This window comes from Lygodium microphyllum, chromosome 4, assembly GCF_053477565.2.
Source record: "Lygodium microphyllum isolate KBCC chromosome 4, Lygodium_microphyllum_v1.1.10, whole genome shotgun sequence".
NCBI classification, from domain to species: domain Eukaryota; kingdom Viridiplantae; phylum Streptophyta; class Polypodiopsida; order Schizaeales; family Lygodiaceae; genus Lygodium; species Lygodium microphyllum.
Window position 1 is genome coordinate 53,136,318 of NC_141138.1, and position 6,000 is coordinate 53,142,317.

Below are 6,000 nucleotides of genomic sequence, written 5' to 3' on the forward strand. Positions count from 1 at the left end.
TGCAATCCAATTCTTCTCTTCCATGAGGGTTCAAATTCTCGCTAAATATGATTGTAGAAAGGGGCACTTTGTAACCGTATATGGCCTCAAAGTGGTACACTCCAATGCTATCATTAGTGGAGTCATTATATGTAAACTTAGCCAAATGGAGCCATGAATCCCACATATGTTATACATCATGACTAAAATGTCTCAAAAGTAGGTGTCAAGCCACTTGTTGACCCTCTCAGTCTAGCCAGCAATCTAGGGAGAATATGCTATAGATGGAGCTAATTTTGTCCCCATGGAGTTGAAAACTATCTACCAAAAGTGGCTCATAAATTTAGTATCCTAATCATGCACAATGACATGTGGAAGTCCATGCAACTTAAAGGCATGCTCCATAAATGGCTAATTGAGATGTTTTATATTTGCATCTTGGTGGGGATAAAGTGGGCTGCATTGCTGAGCCAATCCACTACCACATAGATGCTATTCCAACCCTTCTTGGTCATGGGCAAGGGCAAGCAAGTGATGAAATCCATCATAATGTGTATCCATTCTCCCTCAAGGATAGGCAATGGTTGCAATAAACCCCATGGCTTAAGAGTGCTATTCTTGTCTTGTTGGCATGGTACACATGTAGATACAAATATCTTGACATCCTTCCATAGGCCCTTCCAGTGGAAACTCTTTGAGATTCTATCATAGGTCTTAAAGACACCCAAGTGATTAGCAATAGGAAAAGAATGTATATTTTTCATTACCTTTTGTATAAAAGGACAGGTGTGAGGGATTATAATCTTGCCATATGACCATATGAGGCCATTTTTGAGTTGAGGTTGGGAGTTATCTTCCTTAGTACCTCGATGTGAATTAGCCATAATATTATCCTTTCCCATAGTGTGTGAGTATCCCAAAATCCTTATTTTGTAAGGTTGGTGTCCACCTTCATTGCTTAGGAGTCAAATTTGATTGCATTAGAAAGTGTTTGAGCACTCGATGGCCAATTTCCACTCTAAATTGGTTGCCATAGAGATAGTGGTGCCATTTCTTGATAGCATGAAGGATGGCCAATATTTCTTGGTCATGAACATGAATTTGCCTCTCTTTTTCATCAAGTTTGTGACTTTCAAATGCAATAGCACCATATTTTTGCAATAAGATAGTACCTATACCCCTTCCACTATAGCATCACACTGAATAGTGAATTCTTTCAAGAAGTTTGAGCAAATAAGTATGGGGGCTGAAGTAAGCTATTCATTTAGTTGGTTGAAGTTGCAATCAACTAGAGCATCCCAAAAGAATACCTCCTTCTTTAGCCTATCAGTCAAGAGTGCTACAATTATTGCATAATGGAGAATAAATCTCTGATAGAATGAGAAGAGACTAAGAAACCCATGTAAAGAAGTGGTAGTAGATGGTGTTCGCCAATCATTGATACATTGCTTATTTTGGGGGTCAGCTTGTATCTCATTTTCACTCACAATGTGACCAAGTACTCTATCTCAGTCTACAAGAATATACATCCGCTCTCCTTTGTAAACATTCTATGTTCCCATAATATGTCAAACACCCTCTTGATATGTAGTAAGTGCTCTTTCAATGATCTATTATAAATAAGAATATTGTCAAAGAATATAAGCACAAACTGAAAAAGAAAGGGGTGTAAGATCTTGTTCAAGAGGCTATGAAAAGTGATAGGGACATTCATCAACCCAAATGGCATTGCAAGGAAATGATAAAGCCCCTGATTAGTTTGAAATACTATTTTTATCTCATCACTGTCTCTTATGCTTATTTAATGGTAGCCTAGATCTTAGATCTATCTTGATAAAGTACTTTGCCCCTTTTAGCTCATCAAGCAAGTAACCAATCCTAGGGATGGGATATTGGTTCTTAACCATAATTTTGTTCAAGTCTCTATAGTCAATGCACCTTGAAAGATCCATCTGTCTTCTTGCTTGCCTAGTAGGACTAGGGATGCATAAGGAGAAGAACTTGGCTCAATAAACCCCATCTCAAGTAATGCATTGACGTGCTTTGCAACTTCTTGTGTCGACCCTTGGAGAGTCTATAGGGTGGCTTATTCATAAGCTTTGAATAGGGCTCCAAATCAATGGGGTGATCCACCCGACAACATTGCTAATTTAGTCCTCTTACCTCCAAATAAGCCTCTAGCTCCTACCATAGATCAGCTCCTTCTTCAATAAGGTTGCCATCTTGCTTGTAGTAGTCTCTCTCTATGTGAGTAAAATGGGGTTTTACAACTTGAAAAGGAAAGTAGATTTGAAGAAAAAAAGGAAAGAAATGAACAAAGCAATGTGCTTTGATACTAATGATAGTGAAGAGCACTAGATGGGAGAAAGGAAGAGAGAGAAGACTGTAGAGAGAAAAGAGAAAGAGAGAGAATAGGAGAGACAAAGGAGAGAAAACCATGAAAGCTGAAAAGGAAGGTGACGAGACTTGATTATTCATAGACAGATGCCATAATTGAGTATCTCAATACTTTAGATACCCATCAATGTGATCACGTATTTTCCTCGTATAACCTCATACCTATTAGCCTAATAAAAATCTTTGAAATATCTTTCATACATTGGGATTTTCATCATCTTTAAGAAGGATCCCATCATAAACATTTATTGAGTTCTTTGGCTTCTCCTCTGATGGAGGCTTTAGTTTGTCTTCATACCCCATACCTTCATTTCAAGTCTTTTTTGGACCTCTAAGAACTCTTCTTCTATGGTGGATAACCCCTTCTTTGCATATTCCAATCTGATCAATACATGAATGCAATGCTTTGGAGCTATCTTGGAAATTCTCCCCCTCAACATCAAGAGCTGCTAGTGAACATGGTTCATAACTTATGAAATCCTTGTTAATCTAGGTCCACCCCACAAGGATAGCTAAGCAATAATATTCTCTAAGATAAAAAAGGTGTTGAATATTATTGCATTGAGCAATACATATCCTTTTTTGTTAATGAGGTAAGTAGAAAATGTAGGACACAATCGAAAGGGCCTTCCTCAGTCTCCACACTCAATTCCATCTCTTTTTCTTCTACCTTTGTGATGTTCTCTCTTAAATACAACATCATCAAAACCTTGCACTTGGTTCTCAACATTCTCTTGAAACATCTCTACTTTCTCTTTAATCTCTTCATCTATGTATGCATCATCTTCTCCCTTTTTCTTTGCACTTTATTTGAAGAAGAATCTTTCATATATTGAAGATACACAAGAAATCTAATGTCTTTTTTTTTAAATCAAAAGACATTATTGTTGATTCCTATGATAAGGGCAGGTTGTTGTTGGGGGTAAAGGCGCCTCCGCCGTGCCGCCCCGTGTATTACTACACTGACAGTACCCGCCACTGCACACTGCAGGTGGCGGGCGCCCGTCACGTCACTTTATTCTTTATTCTTTTAGTGACAGTTTGAATAAAGGAAGGCCCGGTCACACATTGTGACTGTTGGAGTTCCCATTTCTTGTCTCTCTCTTTCTTGCTCTTGCTCTCCCGCCATAGCTCGCGTGCAAGCTTCGATCCTTCTCACCTTTCAACTGGTATTAGAGCTTGGCATTCTCTTGCTCGAGCTCGACTCGGTGCTTCCTGACCTTCGCATCGACTCGCTTCACGCATTGGGTCTCCATCCCGGCAGCCATAGCCGACTTCTTGAGCTCCCGACTCTCCCCGGCTTCCCGAGCTCCATCCTGGCCTTCTTGAGCTTCATCAGGGCCTTGCCCTTGAGGTATTGCTTCAGCATTTGCAGGCATTTGAGTGTATTCTCAGATTGAAACAGGGCAGGAACAAAGGGCAGCCACTCTTCTTGAGCTCCATAGCTCATATCTTCCCTCCCCTTTGCATTGGGCCTTCATGGCTTGGTATGTGCCTACCTTGGGCCATCATTGAGCCCCCCATTACCCCCTTTTCATCCCATGTGGAGCAACAGCAAGTTCAGCACCAACAGGGCAGATTGCATCATTTTTTTCCAGGCTGTGAGCACTCATCTACTTCAGCTCCACACTTGGCCATTGCTTCTTGCTCTCTACCTTGATCAAGAGGGCTATAGACTTCATGTTTGATGTCATTCAAGCTTTGGGTATTGGTCTTGATCTTTCGGGGCTGATTTCTTCAGATTTGGGACTGTCATAAACTGTCATAACAGGCTGAAAACAGGGCAGCACCATTGGCATTAGCATTTGTTGCTTATACTCCATTCCGGTTGTGCTATTTGATGCCCGTATGCGGTCTACATGATGCCTAGTGCCTTGGGAATGTATGCACATGATTATGCCATGATTTTGGCTTGAAATATTGGCTGATTTGGGACTGTTATTTACTGTTATACAGTGCTGGAAACAGGGCAGCCACACTTGGCATTGGCATTTAATGCTTATACTCTACTCCGGTTACCTTGTTTGATGCCCGTATGCGGTCTACTTCCTACCCGGATGTATTGGGGATGTATGCATTTGGTTTGACCATGATTTTGGCTTGAATTTGGGGCTGAAATCTACTGTTTAGAACAGTAAATACATGCTGGAATAACAGTGGGCTGAAGGTACTTTACATGCTTTGGCACTTACCTACCGATACCGGATGTATGCTTTGAGCTTTGGCATGATATCTCTGACATTTGGGGACGACTTGGAGCATATGTATGAGATTATGGGATGCTTTTGAGCTTCGCATTAGCTCCGTCTTCACTGGCATTTGGACCGACTCGGCATGCTCGTGGACCACCTATGCCTCATGTCTCTGCTTGACAGTTAGGCTTTTGCATTACATGCTTTGGTTCGTGACATATGCTATTTGGTTCGTGTATGCCATACCGACATTTGGAGCTTGGATTTGGATGTATTTGAGCATTCCCGGCTTACTTGATCACTGATCTTGGTTGCTATTTGGATGTCATTGAGTTGACCGAGAGCTTATTTGGGCTTATGTATTGCTTCATGGTTAATACGACCGGTGCTTCATGTATGTCATGCTCTCTCGGATGCGCTTGATGCATTGACAGGGTCACTTATCACTGGTGCTTTCTCTTGGGTTGTTTGAGCTTCTGAGCTCGCTTTGTATGCCTTTTGTGCCAGTGGGAGCATTTTACATGCTTTCTTGACCTTTGACAGTTGCATGCTATTGGAGCACTTACATGTATTTGAAGCAGTTTATGTCTTGAGCAGCTACATACACATTGAGACTTTGGGATCATACTCCGATCTTTATGGATATGCATTGATGTACTCTTGGTTCACGGGATGCTTATGAGCTGAGTCTCATATTTGGATCTTTCTCTTTGAGCAGATACCTATTTGTGTCAGGTTTTGGCAGTTACAGGAACACTTTGCCTAGAGTGTCTGGGGGTGTGCCTTTCACTGGCAGATGTTATTTTGACATGCTTGGTGTTGAGCTCATGTTCTTTTCACTGTCATTGGCCTTGCTTATGTCCGTTTCATGCCGGCTTTGGACCTAGCATTGTTTGCTTGACATTGGATCCTATTTTGGGACAGTTTGCTCTCTAGACTGCATACTTGCAATTTATTACAGCAAGCAGTTATTGGTGGACTGAGGTGTACTTTTCATACTGAAATATCCTGATTTGGTGTACCGCACCTAGTACTAAGTGGGCAGCAACTTTTGGCACACTTTGCTCACCCTTTGGACCCCGTTTTGGTCATTTTTGGGCAGTTTCTGCAGTAAAATAGCAAGCAGTTTTGGACTGTTTGGGCATTTCCAGCCTGCATAATGGCGTCATCTTCGCATGATAGTGCCATCTTTAACATTACAAAGTTGGATGGTACCAACTACTCTTACTGGAAAAGTCAAATATGGCAGGTTTTGGTGCAGAAATCTCAGATTAAGCCACTTCGGTTGAGTGGGGAGCAGCCTGAAACTATGGACATTGACGACTGGCTTGAACTTGATGAGCTATGCAAGTCCACGATTGTATTGTCTCTCACTGAACAGGTACATTATAATGTATTTGAGGAAGCACAGAGTGCATGGGATCTATGGAAT